Source organism: Anomaloglossus baeobatrachus, chromosome 5 (genome assembly GCF_048569485.1).
Source record: "Anomaloglossus baeobatrachus isolate aAnoBae1 chromosome 5, aAnoBae1.hap1, whole genome shotgun sequence".
Classification (NCBI taxonomy): Eukaryota; Metazoa; Chordata; class Amphibia; order Anura; family Aromobatidae; genus Anomaloglossus; species Anomaloglossus baeobatrachus.
The window spans coordinates 288,642,101-288,667,261 of NC_134357.1; the positions used below are offsets into that span (position 1 = coordinate 288,642,101).

At 45.3% G+C, this 25,161-nt stretch overlaps 1 long non-coding RNA gene across 1 annotated transcript; it reads right to left on the reverse strand.

Annotated features, from left to right (window-relative positions):
• Window positions 1-212: 212 nt before the first annotated feature.
• LOC142309987 (uncharacterized) lies at window positions 213-24,284 on the reverse strand. Its single transcript, XR_012754049.1, has 3 exons — window positions 24,201-24,284; window positions 16,061-16,140; window positions 213-407 (listed from the first exon to the last, which is right to left on the reverse strand). It is a non-coding gene; the product is annotated as an uncharacterized LOC142309987 (long non-coding RNA).
• Between the last annotated feature and the right edge of the window lie 877 nt (window positions 24,285-25,161).

Genomic DNA, 25,161 nt, shown 5'->3' on the forward strand with positions numbered 1-25,161 from the left:
GGAATCTACCGTGTCTTTCTGTGCTGTGTGTGGAAGAAATCATAGTAGCTACTCTCTATCCACTAGCTCAAGGACAACAGAAAATTAGAGATAGAATCTATAGATAGAAATCCTACTTAAAAATGAAGACTACAAGTCATATACTTGGCAGAAATAGATTTATTCCTCACATATGCACACATAAGAGCCAATTTTGAAAAATTACCATTACATTCTGCTGCTACTGCATCTGACCATGGGATACAATAATAATAATTATTTATATAGCACCAACATATTCTACAGCACTTTACAATTAGATAAGAGAGCATGAATCCACCATTCCTCTTTGTGCTGTGTATGGTAGACATCATGGCAGCTTCTTTTTACCCACTAGCTCAGGGACAACAGCAAATTAAAGATAGAATCTGTAGATAAAAAAGAAAAAACTACTGATAAATGAAGAATGCAAGTGATATACTTGGTAGAAATACGGTATATATTCCTCACGTACACACACATAAGAGCTAATTTGAAAAATTACCTGAAATGACGCACACTTTATTTGACTAAACATGCTGCCACATCCAAAATGCGTGGATATTTAACTCCTGATGCTTAGGCAATGCTTTTATTTGAAGAATTTTAATTAATAAAGGAGAGCACAAGTTAGTAAAGCTGGAGTTTCTTTGTATTACTGCACACATCCCGGCTAGAACGCCTCCGTGTTCTAAACTGCCTCCTATTGATACCAACGGTGAGCTATATTTTTTTTACATTGTTCACTTTATTTAAGGCAGACCTATTAGAATAGAAAAAAATGGTGCTCATACAATATTGTTTACATTTACTTTTCTTATATACAGGTGTATTTCAATGAATTAGAATATCATCAAAAAGTTAATTTATTTCAGTATTTCAATCCAAAAAGTGAACCACATATATTATATAGAGTCATTACACACAGAGGGATCTATACCAAGTGTTTATTTCTGTTAATGTTGATGATTATGACTTGCAGCCAATGAAAACCTAAAAGTCATTGTGTCAGAAAATTAGAATATTACATAAGAACAACTGAAAAAATGATTTTAAACTTAGAAAATGTTGGCGCACTGATAAATATGTACAGTAAATACTCTCAATACTTGGTTGGGGCCCCTTTTGCATGAATTACTGCAGCGTAGCATGGAGGCAATCAGCCTGTGGCACTGCTGAGGTGTTATGGAAGCCCAGGTTGCTTTGATAGCAGCCTTCAGCTTGTCTGCATTGTTGGGTCGGGTGTCTCTCATCTTCCTCTTGACAATACCCCATAGATTCTCTATGGGGTTTAGGTCAGGTGAGTTTCCTGGCCAATCAAGCACAGTGATAATGTGGTTTTTAAACCAGGTATTGGTACTTTTGGCAGTGTGGACAGGTGCTAAGTCCTGCTGGAAAATGAAATTTCCATCTCCAAAAAGATTGTCGGCAGAGGGAGCATGAAGTGCTGAAAATTTCCTGGTAGACGGCTGTGCTGATGTTTGTCTTGATGAAACACAGTGGACCTACACCAGCAGATGACATGGCTCCCCAAACCACCACTGATTGTAGAAACTTTACACTAGACCTCAAGCAGCCTGGATTGTGTGCCCCTCCACTCTTCCTCCATACTCTGGGACCTTGATTTCCAATGAAATGCAAAATTTATTTTTATCTGAAAACAACACTTTGGACCATTGATCAACAGTCCAGTCCTTTTTCTCCTTGGCTCAGGTAAGACACTTCTGGCGTTGTCTATTGGTTGAGTGCCTTGACACAAGGAATGAGATAGTTGTAGCCCATGTCTCGGATACGTCTCTGTGTGGTGGTTCTTGAAGCACTGACTCATTCAGCAGTCCACTCCTTGTGAATCTCCCCAAATTTCTTGAATGGCCTTTTCTTAACAATCCTATCAAGGCTACGTTTATCCTGGTGGCTTATGCACCTTTTTCTACCACACTTTTTCCTTCCTGTCAACTTTTCATTAATCTGCTTGGATACAGCACTCTGTGAACAGCCAGCTTCTTTAGCAATGACTTTTGGTGGCTTACTCTCCTTGTAGAGTGTGTCAGTGACTGCCTTCTGGACATCAGTCAACTCAGCAGTCTTCCCCATTATTGTGTAGCCTACTGAACAAGACTAAGGGACCAATTTAAATGCTTAGGAAGCCTTTGCAGATGTTTTGTGGTAATTATTCTAATTTTCTGAGATAATGACTTTTGGGTTTTCATTGTCTGTAAGCCATAATCAACAACATTAACAGAAATAAACACTTGAAATAGATCACTCTGTGTGTAATGACTATATATAATATATGCGTTTCTTTTTTTTGTATTGAATTACTGAAATAAATTAATTTTTTGATGATTTTCTAATATATTGAGATGCACTTGTATGTGCCATTTTTATGCAATAGGAGTGAAATTATATTGGTAAGATTCCAATTCTCCCTTTTTTTAATCTATTGCATAATTTGGCTTTAAACCTTGTGTAAAGAAAACTCCCACATAAGAAAGTCCCCAATGGTTGTTTTGACATTTTTATTACATAGAAATAAAAAAAAATAAATCAATTATTGAAAGAAAAAAAGAATTTACATAATTTAGTGGGGTTTATTTTATACAATTTATATATTTTTGTCTAAGCCCAGTGCACCCGTGTGACCCCAGTGTATGTCTAAGTGCTTCCAACTGGGCAGAAGAAACCCCATAGGTATTGCCTTGGTTGATGAGTAACCTAAACACTTTTTCTATTGAAAGAAACCTGAAATATCCTCTATTCTCAGAGCAATCAGAGGTTACTTCCTTGTTTCCCTCTTAATATTCCGTCTCCCTCCTCCCTTTCCTAACATGACCCGATTTCCCACGCAACCACATCACTCTTCCAACTCCTGATGCGCTTACGATTTCTCTTCGCACCGGAAGCAGAACACTGCAGCTGCCAATCCTCCCATTTGTCTCTGGACCCCGGAATTTTTACCCAGCGATTAAAAGAGGGGGGGAACAAAACAAAAAAAAAAAACAAAATGATAATAAAGCTTACGATACAAGGAATAGACTGACACAAATATCAGACGAGACACTTTTAATAAGGGACGAACGAAACGGCGAGATTTCCTTCTGCCGCTGTCATATCGGAGGGAGGCAATTTCATGCTAATTAATTAGCACCGGTAAGCAGGGATTTATTTTTTTTAATTAAGCATGTGGTCTTTTTGTTTCGTCTCTTTCTCTCGCGTGCAGCTTTAATTTATTCTGACAACTAAAAGCATTTTGAAGGGGTGGAGGGGAGACGCTCCTGATTAGTCTAGAGCTGTTGGGAAACATAGCATGTGACGGAAGATAAGAATAGTTTGTCCCACCCAGTGTGCATATTCCTACAGTACCTGTTCTGGGACCTTAGATCTTATCAGTCAAGGTTTCCTTCGGAAAACCGCATTCAATAAAACAATATGTGCCACCTGGATGTAGCAGAGCAGAACTTGCCATCTCATGGTATCAGAGTATTTATCTATTTTCAATGCTGTAAGTTTTGTTACTGAAAATATCACCAGCAATTGTACCAAATTATTAGTCTTTAATTTCAAGTTCCTCAATCCCAGGTCAGTTTTTGGAGATGGAAGAGAATTATCCCATCTCACCTTCATAGAGCTCGAATTGGAGATACAAACACTATAGCTGGGCATAGTACAATGTAGAATGCTGGCACTTGGTTTTCTATCTTTAGCTCTTTAGCGCCCCCAGTTGAGACAATTGAGTGTTGCATAAAAGAGCTGCAATGTATAACAACTGTTAAATATTATTCATAAAATATTTATTGGAACGTTTTCTTGTACTGTGGGTGTTTGTGGTTTTGTGGTTATGACCTTTTCTACTGATTTAGAGTTTTCTTTCTTGTGATAAAATGATCACTTAGCCTGTGTATTTCCCACTGTTCCTTCACCTCCGTCCCTGCCGGCTGTAATTCTAATGGAGTACCTTCCTAATTACATCCACTGTCACTGTGCACCGTCTATGGTGCAGACAGAACCCAATGAGCTCTTTGTTTTGTGAGGAGGCTCTCCGCAGTTTATTTGGCGTCTGTGCTCTGGGTTGGAGAACAATAGTAGAATATCAAGAAATGTCAGTCTGCAGCATGCCAGGGGACCTATGATGTGTGGACTGGGCACCATGCCAGGCTCGGCAGACAATAGGGCAGCCGTCTCATGCGGACCCTGGCGGCTTTATAGGCAGCTGCACAACAGACGGTTGTAGCTAGGAAAGGGTGTTTTGGGGGAGGAAGAAATATACAGTGCCAAGGCATTTGGGCGTTAAACATTTGATTTCACAAATTATACTGTAATAAAATCAATCTTATATCTATCTTGTATCCATCAAATATCTTTCTATCTATATATTTAACTATCTATCCAAACCTCTATTATATATCCATCTATCCCTCTATTATCTATATATCCATCCCTCTATTATCTATATATCCATCCCTTTATTATCTATCTATCTATCCATCCCTGTATCTATCTATCTATCTATCTATCTATCTATCTATCTATCTAGCTATCCATCTATCTATCTATCTTCATTTATCTATCCATCATTATCTATCTATCTCTCTCTCCATCCCTCCATCTAGCCATCTATCTATTCCTCTATTTATCTTCCACCTATCTATCTTATCTATCTATCTATCCATCCCTCTATCTAGCCATCTATCTATTCCTCTATTTATCTTCTATCTATCTATCTATTTTATGTATTTACATGGGTCTGGGGACACTGTGATAACTCCATTTGTGGATTTGCATTTCAAATAATAGGAATATTAATAATGACTTCTGAAATAAATAGTTCTGTTGATATTTGGTATTAAAAGTGATGCAAAAATTGTGGCATGCATGTTTTTATGGCCATGATAGACACAGACATACTGTACGTGCGTGTGGCATTTTTTACTTTTTTAAAATGTTATTGACCTAGTAATAATAGGCTAGATCTGGATCTATTGTCTAAAGCCTGCTTTACACGGGACGACCAATTGTGCGATTTCACAATCGATCGTACCCGCCCCCGTCGTTTTTGCGTCATGGGCAAATCGCTGCCCATGGCGCACAAACTCGTTTAACTCCAGTCACACGAACTTACCTTCCGGACGACCTCGCTGTGGGCGACGAACGTCCACTTCCTGAAGTGGGAGGGACGTTCGGCGTCACAGCGACGTCACACAGCAGCCGGCCAATAGAAGCGGAGGGGCGGAGATGAGCAGGACGTAAACATCCCGCCCACCTCCTTCCTTCCATTAAGCAGGCGGGTGCCGTGGGACGCAGGTAAGCTGTGTTCATCGTTCCCGTGGTGTCACACGGAGCAACGTGTGATGCCACGGAAACGATAAACAACCTGCACCCATGAAAATAAACGAGATTATGAAAGTTAACGACGAGTACACGACTCACGATTTGTGAGCGATACTGCGTCGCTCGGAGGTGTCACACGAGACAACATCGTGCTCTATGCCGGATGTGCGTCACGAAAACTGTGACCCCGACGACATATCACACAATATATCGTCTCGTGTAAAGCCCGCATAAGGCTTTTTCTAAAGGATAACATGTTTTATATTACCATTGTAAGAAGATTCCATTTACAGTACAGCACATCTTTTATACTGCACCGTAAGTTTTCCCTCCTACAAAGAATAGAGAGGTCTGTAATTTTTATCATAGGTACACTTCAACTGTGACAGGCAGAATAAAAAAATCCAGAAAATCACATTGTATGATTTTTAAATAATTAATTTGCATTTTATTCCATGAAATAAGTATTTGATCCAACAGAAAAACAGAACTTAATATTTGGTACAGAAACCTTTTCTTGCAATCAGGGCCTCCATCAGGGCATTACAGCCATGACTGGTGTACCAGGCCCGGTGAAGAGACGGACCCGGCGGGCTCGGGGCAATTACTTAGGCTGCTTTCACACATCCGTTTTTTGCAGAGCGGCACAATACGGCGTTTTGCAGAAAAAACGCAACCTTTTTTTGCCGCTGGTTGCATTTTTTCCGCATTAGCGCCGTATTGTGCCGCATGGCCTTGCGTTGCATCCGTTTTTTGCTGGATGCGGCATATTTAACCCATGCGGCAGCCGGATGGAACGTTGCCTGGCATGTTTTTTTGTGCGGCAAAAAAAACGCATCGCGCCGGATCCGTCGCGATGCGGCGCGATTTACAATGCAAGCCTATGGACGCCGGATGCGGCGTCCTGCGGTAAAAACCGCATCTGGCCGCCAGATGCGTTTTTTGAACTGCGCATGCTCAGTATCAAGCCGCATCCGTCAAAAAACGGACGAGCCGTATGGAAAAACTTATGCAACAGTTTTTGAGCTGGATTGAGCCGCACTGCAAAAACTGGATGTGTGAAAGCAGCCTTAGCTGTGTTAAACCCCGGTGCCCCCCTCTTCAACGGGCCCCAGTCACAGCTGCAGCAGAGGGGCCCGGCGGTGTTGCTTTGGTCACTATAATACATTGCTAAGTTGCAAGCAAAGCCCTTTCCAGGGCATTGAATGCAAATTAGTCATGTGTGCTGCAGGCAAGGTGAGTGGAGCAGAGTAGGGCGCAGGAGCGTCGTCTCGCTTCTCAGCGCACAGCACTGTGATGAGGTCATCACTCTGCGACCTCACCACACTGTCGCGGTGGGGGTGGCGAGGATGCGGGCGGCAGGTAATAGCTCGGTGAGCAGACAGGGACAGACACATCGATGGAGACTGATAGACTGATACAAAGAGAGAGACCGCTAAAGGAATCCGCACCGTCGCATTTACAATCACAAAATTTTGCAGAGACACCCCATGTGACTCAGGGAACGTCATAGACTATGTTTGGGCAGGAAAAGTTAACCCCGCGCTTTACACTTACTCTCCAAAAATCCTGCTTCTATTAAACTGAATGGAGGTGGGAGCTACAGGCTATAAATAGCAACTGTCAGTGGTTGCTATAGGAACAAAATAAACTGTTAGTATAAGAAGCCGATGTGTGAGGTAATATGATGTTGGTGGAGAGATGGATAGAGAGACAGAAAAAGACAGATAGAAAGACAGACACAGACAGAGACAGCCCTGGAAAGAGACAGAGAGATAGACGGCCAAAGAGAGACGTGGAAAGAGACAGCCCTGGAAAGAGACAGCCGGGCAAAGAGACAGCCAGGCAAAGAGACAGCCGGGCAAAGAGACAGCCGGACAAAGAGACAGCCCGACAAAGAGACAGCTCTGGAAAGAGACAGCCCAGGCAAAGAGAGAGACCTAGAAAAAGACAGCCGGGCAAAGAGACAGACCTAGACGGAGACAGACCTAAAAAGAGACAGCTGGGCAAAGAGACAGACCTAGAAAGAGACAGACCTAGAAAGAGACAGACCGGACAAAGAGACAGACCGGGCAAAGAGACAGACCAGGCAAAGAGACAGCCCTGGAAAGAGACAGCCAGGCAAAGAGACAGAGGGGCAATGAGAGAAACAGACAGACACACACATAGAGACAGACACAGAGATAGAGAGACAGACAGACAAGGAAAGAGACAGACCGAGAGACAGACAGACAGCGACACACATACAGTGGGGAAAATAATATATATATGTGTGTATATTTATGTGTGATAGTAGTGGGTATCACTGCTTCTTCCAGGATGTTTTTTCAGCATGCCTGGGATCTATGGTACATTTGTGGTCTTTATTTTTTGATATGTCATATTATTTTCTTTCTCTCTGTATTTTTGCATATCGTATTTGGTTCTTTATACACATTATTATCACCCAAATAATTAAGGCAAGTTATTTCTAGTTGACATCTTTATTTCATCATTGGTTATCCTAATTTATACATTTTCATCACTCTATTTTATACATTTATGTGTGAATCAAGTACCTTTCCTAGCCAGATTTAGGCTGTGTGCGCACATTGTGCTTTTTATGCGTTTACGCAGCATTTTAAACTGCAGCGTAAACGCATGCATTCTGCATACCCAGCAAAGTCTAGGAGAATTTAGCAAATTCCATGCGCACGTTGCGTTTTAAAACGCAGCGTTTTGCATGCCAAATTTTTTACAAAATCGATGCATTCTAAAAAGCAACATGTCACTTCTTTTCTGCGTTTTGGATGTTTTTCCCACTCTGTCTATGGCAGAGCAAGCATCCAGAACGTATGAATTCTGCATCCATTCTGCACTCAAAATACATCCAAAACGCAGCTTTTCGCACATGCAGTGACACAACGCTGCAAAATATTTGTCACGGCAGAACGCAATGTGCGCACATAGCTTAAGGCTATATGTGCGTTGTCGCTTTTTTTGTGCAGTTTTGTTGTCAGAACTCTCTGACATTTGACTTCCCAACAAAGTCTATGAGAAGTCAGATCTCCTGTGAGCACGTTGCAGTTTATTTGTCAGATCTCCTGTGCGCACGTTGCAGTTTATTTGTCAGATCTCCTGTGCGCACGTTGCAGTTTATTTGTCAGATCTCCTGTGCGCACGTTGCAGTTTATTTGTTAGATCTCCTGTGCGCACATTGCAGTTTGTCAGATTTGCTGTGCGCACGTTGCAGTTTATTTGTTAGATCTCCTGTGCGCACATTGCAGTTTGTCAGATTTGCTGTGCGCACGTTGCAGTTTATTTGTCAGCACTTTTTTTTTGACAAAATTTTGTGAAAAAAAAGCAGTATGTTCATTTTTCTTGTGTGTTTGTCAATATCGTGTTTTTCCAAAAATAAGACACTGTCTTATACTTTTTTTGTCCCCCCAAAAAGCACTAGGGCTTATTTTTGAAGGAGGTCTTATTTTTGGAGAAACATGGTTGGGTGTAAGTTTACTCCCCCAAAAAAGCAGACCCCCCCCCACTTACCTGGAGATTCATACTTACCAGACCCGGATGTCGGCATGGCTTCCAGATCCTCCCTCTGATCTGCGGTGGGTGCTGCACCCTGCTTCTGGCTGGCTGACTGACGCTAACACTGACGCTGACACACACACACTGACTGCTACACACACACACTGGTTGCCACTGATACACACACTTTACTTGGCTCATCTCGATTACCCTGGTGCAGTGGCAATCAGGGTAATAAGGAGTAAATGGCAGTCCATAGCTGCCACTAAGTTGTAGATTAGTCATGGCAGGCATCTATGAGACACCACCCCATTACTAATCTGTAAGTAAAAGTAAATAAACACAAACACCCAAAAAATCCTTTATTTGAAATAAACGATAAAAAGCACCTTTTTTTCATCATTTTATTAACACCCAAACATCCCTTCAGGTTCGACATAATCCCCGCGAGGTCCCATGACGCTTCCAGCACTGCTACATCTGACGCTCACAGGGGTCTCCTAGATGACTGCCATCACTAATCTAGGACTTAGTGGCAGCTATGGGCTGCTATTAACTCCTTATTACTCCGATTGCCACCACAGAAGGGCAATAGAGAAGAGCTGGGTCCAGCGCCAGAATTGGCACATCTTATGGATGCGCCACTTCTGGGGCGGCTGTGGGCTGCTGTTGTAAGGCTGGAAAGGGCCAAATAACGATGGCCCTTCCCACCCTAATAATATCAGCCACCAGTTGTCTGCTATAATTTGGCTAATTTCAGAAAAATGGGGGGACAACAGGTAGTTTTTTAAAAAAGAATAAATCAAATACTTTAAAAAAAAAAGTGTGCACTCTCCTCTATTTTTCCTAACCAGCCAAAGTACAGCAGACAGCTGAGGGTTGCAGCCTGCAGCTACTGCTATTCCTGTGCTGGATAGGAAAAATGGGGAGATTCCACGTATTTTTTTTACCAAAAAAAATTAAAAGAAACAGCTGGCAAAGCTAGCTATTCCTCTATTGAGCTATTCTAATATTTCTTTCTATCTATTCTTTATCATTATCTATTCTATATGTTCTTTCTATCTATTCTATATTTTCTTTCTATTTATCTATTCTTTTCAATCTATCTATTCTAGCTATCTATCAATTATCCTAGCCTATAATATTTTGTTTCTCCTCTAAAAAACACATTAACAAAAACGCACCAAAAATGCATCAAAAACGCACCAAAAACACACCTACATTACAAGCATTTTTTTTTACATTTCCAGGCACTCTGTGACCCAGGTCTGTGAACTCAATGACCTCACCTGAGGTGAGGTCATTAAGTTTAATGAGGTCACCTGAGGTCAGATTACCTTTGATCACAGGTGATGGACCGTCTGAGCCTCCAGCTGTGATTGCAAATAAACTAAGCTGCACTCACGTAGAGGGAGGGAAAAAAAGCAAAGAGATGTATATGGTGAACACTGGAATGTGAAAATGTACAACTGCAAAGAAAACATGAAAAATGTGAAAAAAGTTTTGGGGAAAAAAAAGATTGGCCAAAGAAAACATGAAAAATGTGAAAAAGTTTTGGGGAAAAAAAAGATTGGCCAAAGAAAACATGAAAAATGTGAAAAAAGTTTTGGGGAAAAAAAGATTGGCCAAAGAAAACATGAAAAATGTGAAAAAAGTTTTGGGGAAAAAAAAGATTGGCCAAAGATTGCAAAAAAAATTGGCCAAGTTTAATTGAGCCCTGTTACCACACCAAGGTATAACTTTCAACGAGGTCTTAATCTAACTTTATGCCTCTTTTCGTGTCATTCCTGACCTCTTTATAAGGGCTGTTTTCTATGCAGTAGTGCATTTTCACATTCCAGTGTTCACCATATACATCTCTTTGTTTTTTTCCCTCCCTCTACTCTCAGTTTATTTGTGTGTGTGTTTTGGGGGGAGGTATGTTTTGTGCAGTGTGTGTGTTGGAGGAGTAGTCCTGGGGAGAGAGGAGTATAATAGGAGGAGTAGTCCTGAGGGGAGAGGAGTATAATAGGAGGAGTAGTCCTGGGGGGAGAGCAGGATAATAGGGGGAGAGCAGGATAATAGGGGGAGTAGTCCTGGGGAGAGAGGCGGATAATAGGAGAAGTAGTCCAGGGGGGAGAGGATTATAATAGGAGGAGTAGTCCTGGGGGGAGAGCAGGATAATAGGGGGAGAGCAGGATAATAGGAGGAGTAGTCCTGGGGAGAGAGAGAGATAATAGGAAGAGTAGTCGGTAGCCGGGGTAAGCTAGTAACCATGGTACACATCGGGTAACTATTCAAAGCGACAGTGCTGGTTCACTTTTTGTTTTTTGGTCTCCTGCTGTGCAGCACGCATCGGCGTGTTTGACAGCGGAAGAGCAACGATCTTAATGGGCAGGGAGCCGGGATACGCTGGTAACCAAGGTACACAATTGGGTAACTAAGCAAAGTGGTTTCCATGGTTACCCGATGTGTACCATGTTTACCAGTGTACGCCGGCTGCGGAATGATCCCAGCAACGCAACGGTATATCTCGGCTGGGTTGCCGGTGTGGGCTTCCGGGGGTGCAGCAGTCACCTGGGAGTCGGGGTTCCATGTAGGTTCGGGAAATGCGTGCGGGGGGCGGGGCCAGGCCGAGCGTCTAATGCGTGCGGGTGGCGGGGCCTGGCCGAGCAGCTAATCCGTGCGGGGCTCGGGTAACTATGCAAAGCGGTTTCCATAGTTACCCGATGTGTACCATGGTTACCAGCGTACGCCGGCTCCGGCACACGTGTGCCGGGAGCTGGGGTAAGCTAGTGGTTTCACACATCCGGCGCGCTCCAGTACACTGTGTACAGTACAGTGGCCGCGCCGCAACTTCCTGGTCACATGCTCCGGTCACATGACAACACGTGATCGGAGCTTGTCGCGCGGCCACTGTACTGTACACAGCGCACGGAAGCGCGCCGGATCTGAGAAAGTGGAGAAAAGGTAAGTAACTATTCAAAGCGACAGTGCTGACGTGTGCCGGGAGCCGGGGTAAGCGAGTGGTTTCACACATTCGTCCTTTTCTCCACTTTGTCTTGCCGGTGTGGGCTTCCAGGGGTGCAGCACTCACCTGGGAGTCGGGGCTCCGGTTGGGTTCGGTGAATGCGTGCGGGGGGCGGGGCCAGGCTGAGCCGAGCGGCCAATGCGACGGTTGTCACTGTAATGACGTCATTTTCGTTATAGACAGACAGACAGAATAAAGCAATTATAAATATAGATATATGCATATTCCTTATATTTAACATTGCATGCTGGCAAAGGGTTACATATTAATATAATCATTACCTGTATTGTATTCCTTTTGCATGTCATTATTGGGGTGCTCTATGCTCAGGGCGAACTGACCTCTCTCTTTGTGTGTTTGTTGTACCTATTTTTAATTGTTTTTAATATGTTGGTACATAATAAAGGTGTTTTCTAAACCATCACGGATTGGAGTGCATCTGATTCATGTGCAGTAGCTTTTTCTCTTGTGTTGCTGCAATTCTTGTATTTGGCAACTAACCTGAGTGACGTCACCGCTAGACATGAGCGGACTCGCAGATAACCAGAACTGAAGGGTCCCTGTTCTCTTTTTTTTAAATCTGGTTCCAGTCCGGAATCTGGTCTCCATATACAGCTTTGGCAAAAATTAAGAGACCTCTGCAAAATTGTCAGTTTTTCTGATTTTTCTCCTCATAGGTATATTTTTGAGCAAAATGTAAATTGATTTTTATTCGTAAGCTACTGACAACGTCTCCGAATTTCCAAGCAATAAATTTTGTATTTATTTTCTGAAAATGAGAAATGGTCAAAATAACAAAAAATGCATTGCTTTCAGACCTCAAATAATGCAAAGAAAACAAGTTCATAATCGTTTAGAAACAATAATACTAATGTTTTACCTCAGGAAAAGTTCAGAAATCAATATTTTGTGGAATAACCATGATTTTTAATCCCAGCTTTCATGCGTCTTGGCTGCTTTCCACCAGTCTTTTACAATGCTTTTGGGTGATCTTATGCCACTCCTGGTGCAAAAATGTAAGCAATTCTTCTTTGTTTGATGGCTTGTGACTATCCATCTTGCTCTTGATTACATTCCAGAGATTGTCAGTGGGGTTCAGGTCTGGAGATTGGGCAGGCCATGACAGGGTTTTGATGTGAATAAGGAATAACGTTTGGAACACCATTCTAAGTCTAAACTGGGTGCAAAAACCTAAAAAAACCTAAAAAAACGTAGAGAAATACTTTGGTGTAGTGTTGGGGCTCTATTGCATTGATCAATTCAGTAGCTAAATTTCTCTTGATTCATATGTTCATGGCAGTAATGCAGATTCCATTTTTCACATTTTCACTCTTACATATAGCTATTGGATTTTTCAAGTCAGTATTCACACAGCAGTTTCTGCTATTTCATGTATTCCCCTCACATAGTCACTGGTGTGCATACCTTATCTCCCCATAGGGTTTTGATGTGGTCGTCCTTCATCCACACATTGATTGACCTAGCTGTGTGGTATGGTGCATTGTCCTGATGGAAAAACCAGTCCTCAGAGTTGGGAAACATTGCCTGAGCAGAATGAAGCAACTGTTTTTCCAGGATCACCTTGTATGTGGCTTGATTCATGCGTGCTTCGCAAAGTTTAATCTGCCCAATTCCAGCCCAATTTCTAGAGTATGGTAATCTTCTCTGATGAGTCTAATTTTCAGCTTTGCCCAACACCTGGTCGTCTAATGGTTAGACGTAAACCTGTCTTAGGCTATGTGCGCACGTTGCGTCGGAGTACCTGCAGTTTATTCTGCACGTTTTCCTTCCCTTGGTTTTTGACCAAATGGCTTTTGGCCATTTTTTAGCGCTAAAAACGCATGCGTATTTAGTGCGTTTTCAGCGCTTTTTACCTGCGTTTTCACCTGCGTTTCTGCAGATGCGTTTTGTAGATCAAGACACTGAGAAATAAAGTTGGAATAGTCAAAAAGAATGAAAAAAGAGAAAAAAGGATAAAATTAACTTTTAATAAAAATATATGGAACATTATCAATTTTAATGAAATAATAGCGGTTATGCACATTTTAACAGAAAAATAGGTAAAGTTTAATATTTTTTATCATTTAAATTTTCGGTTTTTGTGTGTGTGTAAAGGAACATTATAACCCTTTAATTTTATGCCAGAAAAGCATGCGTTTTTGAAGCCAAAAACGCAATGGAAAAGCAGGTAAAAAGCATGAAAAACGCAGGAAAGTTGATTTTGGTTGCGTTTTGCCATTTCTCATTGACTCCAATGTTAAGGAAACGCTGCAGAAATGGCAAAAACAACTGACATGCTGCTTCTTTTTCAGCATGGTTTTTGACCACAAATATGCAAATTAAACGCTGCAGAAAAAAAAGCAAAGTGCAGACAGGATTTCTGCTTTTCCCATAGACTTTGCTGGCAATGAAAAATGCATGCGTTTTAGCGCAAAAACGCTGCAGAAACGCGGAAAAAAACGCAACGTGCGAACATAGTCTTACACCCACAGTGAAATTTGGTGGAGGATCAGTGATGATCTGGGGATGCTTCAGAAAGGCTGGTATTGGGCAGATTATACTTTGCAAAAGGAAGTATGAATCAAGCCGCATGCAAGGTTATCCTTGAAAAACTGTTCGTTCCTTCTGCTCAGGCAATGTTCCCCAACTCTGAGGACTGGTTTATTTATGGTAAAGTTACTTTGCCCAATTACTTTTGAGTCCCTGAAATGTGGATTCTATGTAGAAAAATGGTTGGAATTCCTAAACGTTTCACGGGATATGTTTGTTCTACCCCTTTAATTAAACCTGAAAGTCTACACCTCAATTGCATCTCATTTGTTAAATTTTAAATAAACTAGAGTGGCCTGCACGATCCAAATCATGAAGACTCAGTCACTGTCCAACTGTCCAAATAGACACAGGGGAGGGTGGGAATATGGGCGGAGACAGGGTGAATATTCATTTTGCATTAATAGCCGGCGCACAACTATACATTTTCTGGGAAAATGTACAGCAATAAAAATTACATATCGTGAAAGAGCTTCCCAAGTCCTATTTCAGGATACTATTAGTGTGGTAAGCAAAAATGAACGAAAAATAAAACGACATCCCCTAAAAATAAGCCCTAGCACATCTTTAACAGACAAAAATAATATAGGATCCTATATATACATACTGTATACTAAATAATTCACTATAAAGATATGCACTTGGAGATAAACTGCAGTACCAGATACACATTATGATCAGCTGAGGAAAATTTTTTTACCCTTTTTCTAATCCTGGTAAAACACTTTAAGGCCTCCGACACACTCACGTGCCGCCGGTCCGTGTGTGCCATTTTTTACATGGACCGGAGACACGTGCACACGGGGACCTAGGTAATCCCTATGGTTAGGAGACACGTAAGTATTTTGGAACGGAACGTGTGTCCGTTCCGTACTTACGTGTCTCCGTGTGTTAAAAATGCTGACATGTCCGTGTTGCTCCGGCAGCACGGGTGTCACACGGCCCACACCCGTACCATACGGATGTAGTGTGGATGCGGTCCCATGTGACACGCGCCGGAGAAAACTCACGTCAGAGTAAAAAAAAAAAATCGTTACTCACCTTCTCCAGCCCTCCTGTCTCTACCGCTGCTGTCACTTGTTGCCGACCGCCGCTCATTATACTCATTTAATATTCACTTCACTGCGGCCGGCAGCAGCGGGGAGTCGGCAGGGCTGGAGACCGAAGATCAGCACCACGGACAGCAGGAAGGAAGGACCACGTGAGTATGCAAATTACTGGTTCTCCGTGTGTTATCGCGGATAGCACACGGAGAACACACGTGGTCCTCACGTACCAGAGACACGTACTTACCTACACGCAACACGCAGGGTAAATACGTGTCTCGCGGCACGTGCGTGATTTTCACGTGAGTGTGTCAGAGGCCTAAAGGGAATTTGTTACCAATTATTGCCTTTCCTATCTGAGAGCAGCATGGTGTAGAGGCAGAGAACCTGATTCCAGTAATGTATTATTTACTAGGATGCTGCCTCCAGTTTTCATACAGGTACAGAATGCTGCAGATCTACCACTTCTATGAATGCTGAACTCTGTATAGCCCTGTCCAGACCAATAATTCACGGCAAAGCTGTGGAGAGATAAGGCGCAATAGGGTCTTACCCGGTATGACAAAGGGTGGTGAATGTCAAAAGAAACACTCACCTGGTGGGGTTGTGACAGTTAGTATTCTCTGCACATTTGTCCTGAGGAAGAGGACAGATATGTCCTTGAAACGCGTAGACCTGTGAAAATAGAGAAAAGAGTTTTTCTATCTTCAGCTGGACTCTTGTGGTTTGGCGCGGTATTCTAATCCTGCTTTTCTCCTGCTGATTTAAACTACACCAATAATTAACATATTTCTATGTACTATGTGCATAGGCAGAAAGCTGACATTCATTATTGCGGGCGGAGATATGCATGAATATGGAGGGTTACATGGCAGCAGGTTTACTAGTCATCTAGTGATAATTTCCTTCTGATATAAGAGTGAACATGATCCGCGTGTTTTGCCCTACACACTAGAATTGCTCTAATGTCGTGTTCTCCTTTGCATCTCTCTTACTAGGGCACTTTGTCGGTTACCATCTGAAATCTCCCAGCTGTTGGCAGCTTAGCCTACAAGATGCCATTTCCTCTCTACATAGCAGAGCTGCAGTTGATCATATAAGTGACTGATGCTCCTGGACACGTCCCTTCTTTCTGATTTGCATATGTAATGCAGCCATACTTAATGACAGTAAGTAATTATGCTAATCTTTCCTTGCTGCAGGGTTCCACAAGGGGATAATACAAGGTGATGAGAAGTGAAGGTAGTTAGTGCACACATTTAAGGGATGTTCTAGGACCAGTATTTCTTCTGTCTGACTACTGACAAATTGTACCATTAATTTCATTGTCAATATGTCTAGTCTAAAGATAAACATGTTTAATGGTTCTCGTACTATGCCATTTATATTGGGTTCTTTATGTGAATCTGTTGAGACGTATATAGACTGATTAAAGGTGTTTTCCCAAAAACAAAGTTAATTTTAAAGCTGATTTTAATCAATAGATCTTGGAATAATAAGAATTTCCACAACTGGATGTCAAAAAGGTACCACAACAGAGAGTGGTCCCCTCTATTTCTGGTGCCAGAGATCGCAGCACAGGGCTACACACACCTTAGCGCAGGTTAAAACTGCTGGCTGTTAATATTCCCCTTGGTCCACTGCTGCAAGGTTGAAGTAAGTCATCTGCTCTCCTCTGGATGAAAAGCCGAGTCATAGCTGTTCTGTGTTTCCCATTCATCCCTGCTACAAATACTCCTCTTTCAGTTTAGGGAGTTGCCAGTGATAGCTATGCTATAGCTAGCCTCAGGGCCGCCATCAGGGCATTACTAGTGGAACTCCTGTAGCGGGCCCGGTGAGCAGGAGGCAGGAGGGGGGACCCTGACACGCTGACAGGCCCCTCCCCTTTCCTTCCTCTTCTCCCCGGGCCCCAGGGCAGGGGGCATTGACTACATTTTGCAGGACGGGCTGGTCGTGCAGTGAGCAGGAGGCGTTTCTCTGCTCCCCGGATTTCTCTGCTCCCCGGGCCCCATGGGCAGGGGGTGGGGACGTTGCACTGACAGCACCTGCAGTCGCACAGGGCCCCAAGCGGGAGCGGGCCCCTAGAGCCTGAAAACGTACTGGGTACGTCATAGCTCCCTGGTACTTAAGGACCCATGACGTACCCAGTACGTCATGGCGAGATCGTGGCCCCGGTGGCTGCGATCGCTGCAGATATCTTAAATTCGGGGAGGAAGGGCCCTCTGTCTGACCTCAGGAGGGGTGGTGTCTCCTCCCTGGACCTAAGGAGGCTGTGATTGGCTGACGAACGCCGCTCAGCCAATCACAGCCACTGTAATGTTCCAACCATTGAAAATGGGTGTAACATTAAAATCCAGCCCTGATCAGTGCAGCTGTAGCACCCATCATTGGCTGGAGCTGGGTGACCTCTGCTGCACCCGCCCCCAGCTCTGATTGGAGAGATTGGCCTTGTGACCCATCTCTCCAATCACTGTGGATCTGGGGCCGGTGACCACTCCCCTCAGCTTCACTCCAGCGTTCGTGGAAGGTGAGGGGAGCGATCGGTAAGTTTAAAGACACTGTCTCCTTTCAGCCGCCATTGCCCCAGCCCCCACCCTTCAGCTGCCGGGTGCAGCAGTCACTGCCCCTGATCCAGCAGCACTGAACCCATCTGCTGCGTCTCCTCCATCTGCCAAAGCTCTCCCCCATCAGCCGCTGCCTCCCTCCCTCATCTCCTGCCCCCTCCCCCACCTTCCTCCATCTGCTGTGATCTCCCCACCTGCTGTGACCCCACCCCCACCTTCTGTGACCCCACCTCCACCTGCTGTGACCCCACCTCCACCTGCTGTGACCCCCCCACCTGCTGTGACCCCCCCACCTGCTGTGAATCCCCCCACCTGCTGTGAGCCCCCCCACCAGCTGTGAGACCCCCCCACCTGCTGTGAGACCCCCCACCTGCTGTGAGACCCCCCACCTGCTGTGAGACCCCCCACCTGCTGTGAGACCCCCCTCACCTGCTGTGAGACCCCACACCTGCTGTGAGACCCCTTCACCTGCTGTGAGACCCCCCACCTGCTGTGAGACCTCCCTCACCTGCTGTGAGACCCCCCCACCTGCTGTGAGACCCCCCACCTGCTGTGTGACCCCTTCACCTGCTGTGAGACCCCTTCACCTGCTGTGAGACCCCCCCACCTGCTGTGAGACCCCCCTCACCTGCTGTGAGACCCCCCACCTGCTGTGAGATCTCTTCACCTGCTGTGAGACCCCCCCACCTGCTATGAGACCGCCCCACCTGCTGTGAGACCCCCCCACCTGCTGTGAGACCACCCCACCTGCTGTGAGACCCCCCACCTGCTGTGAGACCCCCCCACCTGCTGTGAGACCCCCCTCCACCTGCTGTGAGACCCCCCCCACCTGCTGTGAGACCCCCCACCTGCTGTGAGCCCCCCACCTGCTGTGAGACCGCCCCACCTGCTGTAAGACCCCCCACCTGCTGTGAGACCCCCCACCTGCTGTGAGACCCCCCCTCCACCTGCTGTGAGACCCCCCCACCTGCTGTGAGACCCCCCCTACCTTCTGTGAGACCCCCCCTACCTTCTGTGAGACCCCCCCGCCTGCTGTGAGACCCCCCCACCTGCTGTTAGACCCCCCACCTGCTGTGAGACCCCTCCACCTGCTGTGAGACTCCCCCTCCACCTGCTGTGAGACCCCTCCACCTGCTGTGAGACCCCCCCACCTGCTGTGAGACTCCCCCCACCTGCTGTGTTACTCGTCGCCGGGCCGGTGATGTCGGGTCAGGGGGATGTCACAGGTGGCCCTGCCCGGCTTCGTGGCCTCGAGGTGTACAGTAAAAGGGGATTTGGATGATGGTGGGGAATGATGAGGATGATAGTCTTGTGACGCCACCTGTGGTACGTAGCCAGGGATTAGCCGCCGCTGCTGTCTCTGTCCTTCGGGGCGGATAGTGTTGCAGCAAGGATGTTTCTGCTCCCCACAGGTGGAGCGGGGCCCCGGGGAGATTGAGGAGGAGAGTAGTGGCCATTGGTGTTGAAGCGCGGGGCGACGGCAATCAAAAGGCTGAATCAGCTGCTGTGGTTCCAGCCGTGATGGGCCCCAGCTGATCCCGGATCTGTTGGAGGTTAGAACCGGTCCGGTGGTCGATGGGCCCTTCCTTCTTGCGCCTTTACATATGGATCCCCGTGGCCTGAAGCTGCTTGGGGACTCCGGTTTGTGTAGTGTTAGCTCCTGTCCCGTGTGTAGGGGCCGCGGGGCCGCTGTGGGGCTTGACTGTAATCACGACTTCGGACCCAATGTGGCACTGTGCTCCGGGATCTCGTGGTGGTCAGAGGGACTTGCAATCCCCCTGTCCTGCAGATTCTGGTGATACAAGGTGAAGCCTGTTCCACCCTAAGGCTCTGCACCCTGAACCGCACCGGTCCCACTCCTGTTCTCTCCTGCTGGAGAACACTCTAACTGTTGTGTAAGCTCCTAACTCCCCCTGGTGGCTGCTCCTCCCCCGGTTCCCTGTCACTAGTGGGTGGCCGCCCCCCATGTTTGGTGACTAGCTTAAGACCCGACCCTACCCTGGTCCCCAATGGGGAGGGCAACCTGGTTGTGCATATGAGTTTGTGTTGTGTAACTGATACCGACCTCCTCTGGATCCAGGATGAGTACTGCACCTTAAGTGAAGTACAATACCATGTGGTGACTGAAGCCACAGGGGCGCCACATATCCATCTATCTATCTATCTATCTAGCCATCTATCTATGATTCTATCTATCTGCTGAAAGAGCCTTAAAGGGAATCTGTCAGCAGGTTTTTGCTCCCCCCTCTGAGAGCAGCATAAAGTAGAAACAGATATCCTGATTCCAGCGATGTGTCACTTACTGGGCTGTTTGATTTCATTGTGATAAAATCCATGTTTTGTCTGCTGAGGATTTAGCAGTTATACAGAGCTCATGAATATGCTGGACCTTCAGCATGACAAGTAGCCCTGGAATCAGGATCTCTTCCCCTATGTTATGCTCAGATAAGGTGTTAAAAACCTGGTGACAGATTCCCTTTAAAGGGGTTGTTAGGTCTAAATCCACAAGTCTGCATTATCACAATTTGGTTTCAATTAGTTTAAAAACTGTGACACATTCCCTTAAAGAAAAAAAATAAATATATACCACAGAAGTTAGATTTAAAAAGAAAAAAAAAAAGTTAGAGTAAAGTAGGGCCCGGCCAAAAGAGTCTACCTTGTCGTGGTGGCAGGCTTAAAAAAATCTTTTGGCCAAAACAAAATCTGATGGCTGCGTGTGTGATACGGTGTTCAGTGTAAAGGGTTAATGTGTGATTGGTGAGGCTGTAGTGCAGAAGTGAAGTTTTCCAAGAGTGGCGGTGGGACTGTGGAAGATTCGTGGGGTGGAAGTGGAGCTGGGGTGGAGCTGGGGTGGAGGCAGAGCTGGGGTGGAGGTGGAGCTGGGGCGGAGCCTCAAGGGGGCCCCGAACTTTTTCCAGTATGGGGCCCTGAAATTCCTAGTGGCAGCCCTGGCTAGCCTCAAGAGTGAACTCGTGAGCAGTGAACCAAGAAGTTGTTTTGGGAGTCGTGGCCGGAGATTGCTGCATGGAAGTTGTGTGGTGTTTTCCCTTCCTTGAACCCCATTTCGGTTTGCCTCACTAATTTGTCCCCTTTACTCATTCCTGTAGTTTGGTGTGCCTTGAATGATTTCTGTTTCTTTAACCCCTGTCTGTTTATCCCCTCTGTTTCTTTAACCTAAAGGGGGACTAGCGTTCCCACTGCCCTGCGAACTAGATAGGGTTGTGTTCAGGGAAAGACAGGGATAGGAACATGATCACTGCACAAGGTGAAAGAACCCTTATAGGGACGTCAGGAAGCTCAGGGCTGCTGGTAAGGGGCTATCGCTCCCTTTTCTTATCTAGTGGCAGTGTATCCCTTCTCACCTTGCGCCGCATTTGTGGAGCACAACTACCAGGAGCTGCCCTGGAGTGATACTTAGTGCCTATCATCAGACAAGTTCAGTCTCACCATCAGAGGCTTTGGGGAAGACTGGGTAGGCACTTAGTCATGGCCCTGTCAGGATAAGCCTTCCTCTGGGAACAATGGGTCCACATTCCTCTCTCCCCTCCATCACTGTACTGTGACATTGAATGGTGTTTAATTTTTTTTTTCTGTGCTGAGATAATTTTATAAATGTGCGATTTCTCCTTACTGTGTAATGGCCGTGTCTTACCGTACTGGGACATGGTCTGATCATACCACAGCTCCTGGACGGCCTGTCTTTAACAAATGTTTTACCTCAGAGAAAGAATTATTTCCAATCCCATGCTGTAATGTCTGTATACTTTTTTACTTCCTTCTCTGTCCAGGAGCTGTGGTAGGATCAGATCATGTCCCTGTATGGTCAGACACGGCCATTACGCAGACATAGCAGGGACACATTAACCTGGTTAACTTTAGTTTTGGAATGTTATGTGTCGCAGTGGAACAACATGGGCAGTGCCACCTTTCAACAGGACAGTATTTTAATAAAAAAAAAATGGAATATGAGTATGATTTATAAGTTTAAATATTTTTGGGATTCCGTTTGTGATAGCTACCAGTAAGAATGATATGAGGGGCTACTGATAAGTCTTTGGCTTTACCCAGAAAGAAATGAGATAGGATAATGAAACTTTACATTTATTCCGCATACTCTCCACTGATGTCCAAACACTTCTTACATCGGTAATCCAAGTTCTGTAAGCCTAGTAAAATGAAGGATTTCGGTTGTGCCTCAAACCAGGCATCTGTAGCAGCCATGGCATAAGAAATGGGGTGAAATTTGGTACCCTTGAGGTGTTTCTTCAGGTTTGGAAACAGATGATAGTCGGAGGGAGCTAGATCTGGTGAATAAGGTGAGTAGTACACCAGCTGGAAGCCCAGCTCTGTGGTCGCTTGTGCAGTGTGAACGGAGGCGTTGTCTTGTAGGAACAAGATTCCTTTGGATAACTTGCCGCGCCTTTTGGCCTTCAGAGCTGCCTTTAGGGGTGCTTCACACACAGCGAGCTCGCTGCCGAGATCGCTGCTGAGTCACGCTTTTTGTGATGCAGCAGTGACCTCATTAGCGATCTCGCTGTGTGTGACACTGAGCAGCGATCTGGTCCCTGCTGCGAGATCGCTGCTCGTTACACACAGCCCTGGTTTGTTTTCTTCAAAGGCGCTCTCCCGCTGTGACACACAGATCGCTGTGTGTGACAGCGAGAGAGCGACAAATGAAGCGAGCAGGGAGCAGGAGCCGGCGTCTGGCAGCTGCGGTAAGCTGTAACCAAGATAAACATCGGGTAACCAAGGTGGTTACCCGATATTTACCTTAGTTACCAGCCTCCGCAGCTCTCACGCTGCCGGCTCCGGCTCTCTGCACATATAGCTGCTGTACACATCGGGTTAATTAACCCGATGTGTACTGTAGCTAGGAGAGCAAGGAGCCAGCGCTAAGCAGTGTGCGCGGCTCCCTGCTCTCTGCACATGTAGCTGCATTACACATCGGGTTAATTAACCCGATGTGTACTGTAGCTAGGAGAGCAAGGAGCCAGCGCTAAGCTAAGCGGTGTGCGCTGGTAACTAATGTAAACATCGGGTAACCATACCCGATGTTTACCTTAGTTACCAGTGTCCGCAGCTTCCAGACGCCGGCTCCGTGCAAGCGCAGCGTCGCTTGCATGTCGCTGCTGGCTGGGGGCTGGTCACTGGTCGCTGGTGAGATCTGCCTGTTTGACAGCTCACCAGCGACCATGTAGCAATGCAGCAGCGATCCTGACCAGGTCAGATCGCTGGTCAGATCGCTGCTGCATCGCTAAAGTGTGAAGGTACCCTTAGTTGGTTCAAAAGTTCAATGTAATACCTTGCACTAGCAACACGCCCTCCTTATTCCAGAACACAGACAGCATCACCTTAGTGGCTGATTTTTACACCCTGAACAGTTTTGCATAAGGAGAAGCACTGTGCCTCCACTGTTTTGATTGCTCCTTGTTTACAGGTTCATACAAATAAATTCTGGTCTCATTCATAGTGACCAATCAATCCAGGAAGTTCTTATCAGTTCAGAAACGCTGACAAATGGACCGGGAAGTTTTCACTCGCTTGCTTCTCTGATCTGTTGTCAAACATTTGGGGACCCACATTGCAGATAGCTTCCTCATGTCCAAATGTTCATGGATAATGACACAAACATGTTCACGGGAAATCCATATGATGTCTGCTATTGCTTTAGCTGAAATTCGTCAATTCTTCAGTATGAAGTTGTGCACAGCATCGACGATCTCCGGAACAACAACCACTCTCGGTCGTCCAGGACGTTCCTCATCATTGGTGCTGAAGTGGCTCGTTTTAAATTTGGTAACCCAGTTCTTAACTCGGAATATGAATGGCATTGATCCCCCAATGTCTGTGACATATCCCCATGAATATCTTTTGCGGATTTTCCTTGCACAAACAAGAGTTTTATCACTCCTCTGCTCTCAGTTGCTTTGAATATCGTATTAGACTGGGCCATTTTGTTTTCCCGCGTGCGTAGAACACTGTTGCCATAAGCAACAAACAAAAATTTTGAAAACATATATTAGACCCCTAAGGCTTTCATGTGATATAACATTCGTTACCATAGAAACAAAAAAAGATCACAAAGCCAAAGACTTATCAGCAGCCCCTCGTACACTATGATAATAAATTGCTAAAAATTACATAATTTTAGAAATAATTTTAGAAACTTACAACATAAACATGAGTGTTTGTTCAGATCAGCCAAGCTTGCATGTTTATTTATTTAACTGTGGAACTCGAGGGAACAAAGGAAAATGGAAGGAAATGCTCCTGAAAAATAAACAAAGAGCCAAGCAATTAAAAATTCAACATTCTTAAGGTGATATCTGTTGGTTTGGCCAACAGCCTAATATTTATGGGGGTGCCAGTCAACTGATGGACAGTAGAGACGTCGATTGCGTATGTTTGATTTGAAATATTTATAGCTGTTGTGAGACTGTGACCGGGGTTATATATGACGGCCGGTATGTCTCGCCCAGGTTGTGCTCACTCCATGATAGAAAGTAAATCCACTATAGGGTTAATGCTGTTTCCCTACAGGCTTAAGGAAGGGTTAAAAGGAAACAGGAACGAGGGCAGGTGTGCCGGGTGTGGGGGAAGTGACCAGAACTTCCTGAGCCCTCTGCTGGAGAGGCACATGTATTTTGTTATGGACTTTTTGTTTGGACATTAAAAACCGTGTGCTGTGAACCTTGATGCCTGGATCCCGTGTCTTCTGCTGCGCAGCCGACCGCGCTACCTCACATATGGTGGAGAATCGGCGGGCATGACAGCCGGTGAGGTGTAGCATCCATCCCTGGTGACCCAGCTGCGCATGTCCTGGATTCGAGCGGCTATACTACAGCCCAAACCCGGCGACGCCATGGAGGACATACTAAAGCATTTGGCTCAGGCTAATGCACAGCAGCAACAGACCAATGCACACCTGCTCCAATCCTTGCAAGTGCAGGAAAAAAAACTCCAAGAACAGTTGGATCAGGCCAATGCACGTCAGCAGCAATCCTTGCAAGTGCAGGTCAAAATGCACCAAGAACAGATGGAGCAGGCCAATGCACGTCAGCAGCAATCCTTGCAAGTGCAGGACAAAAGGCACCAAGAACAGATGGAGCAGGCCAATGCACGTCAGCAGCAA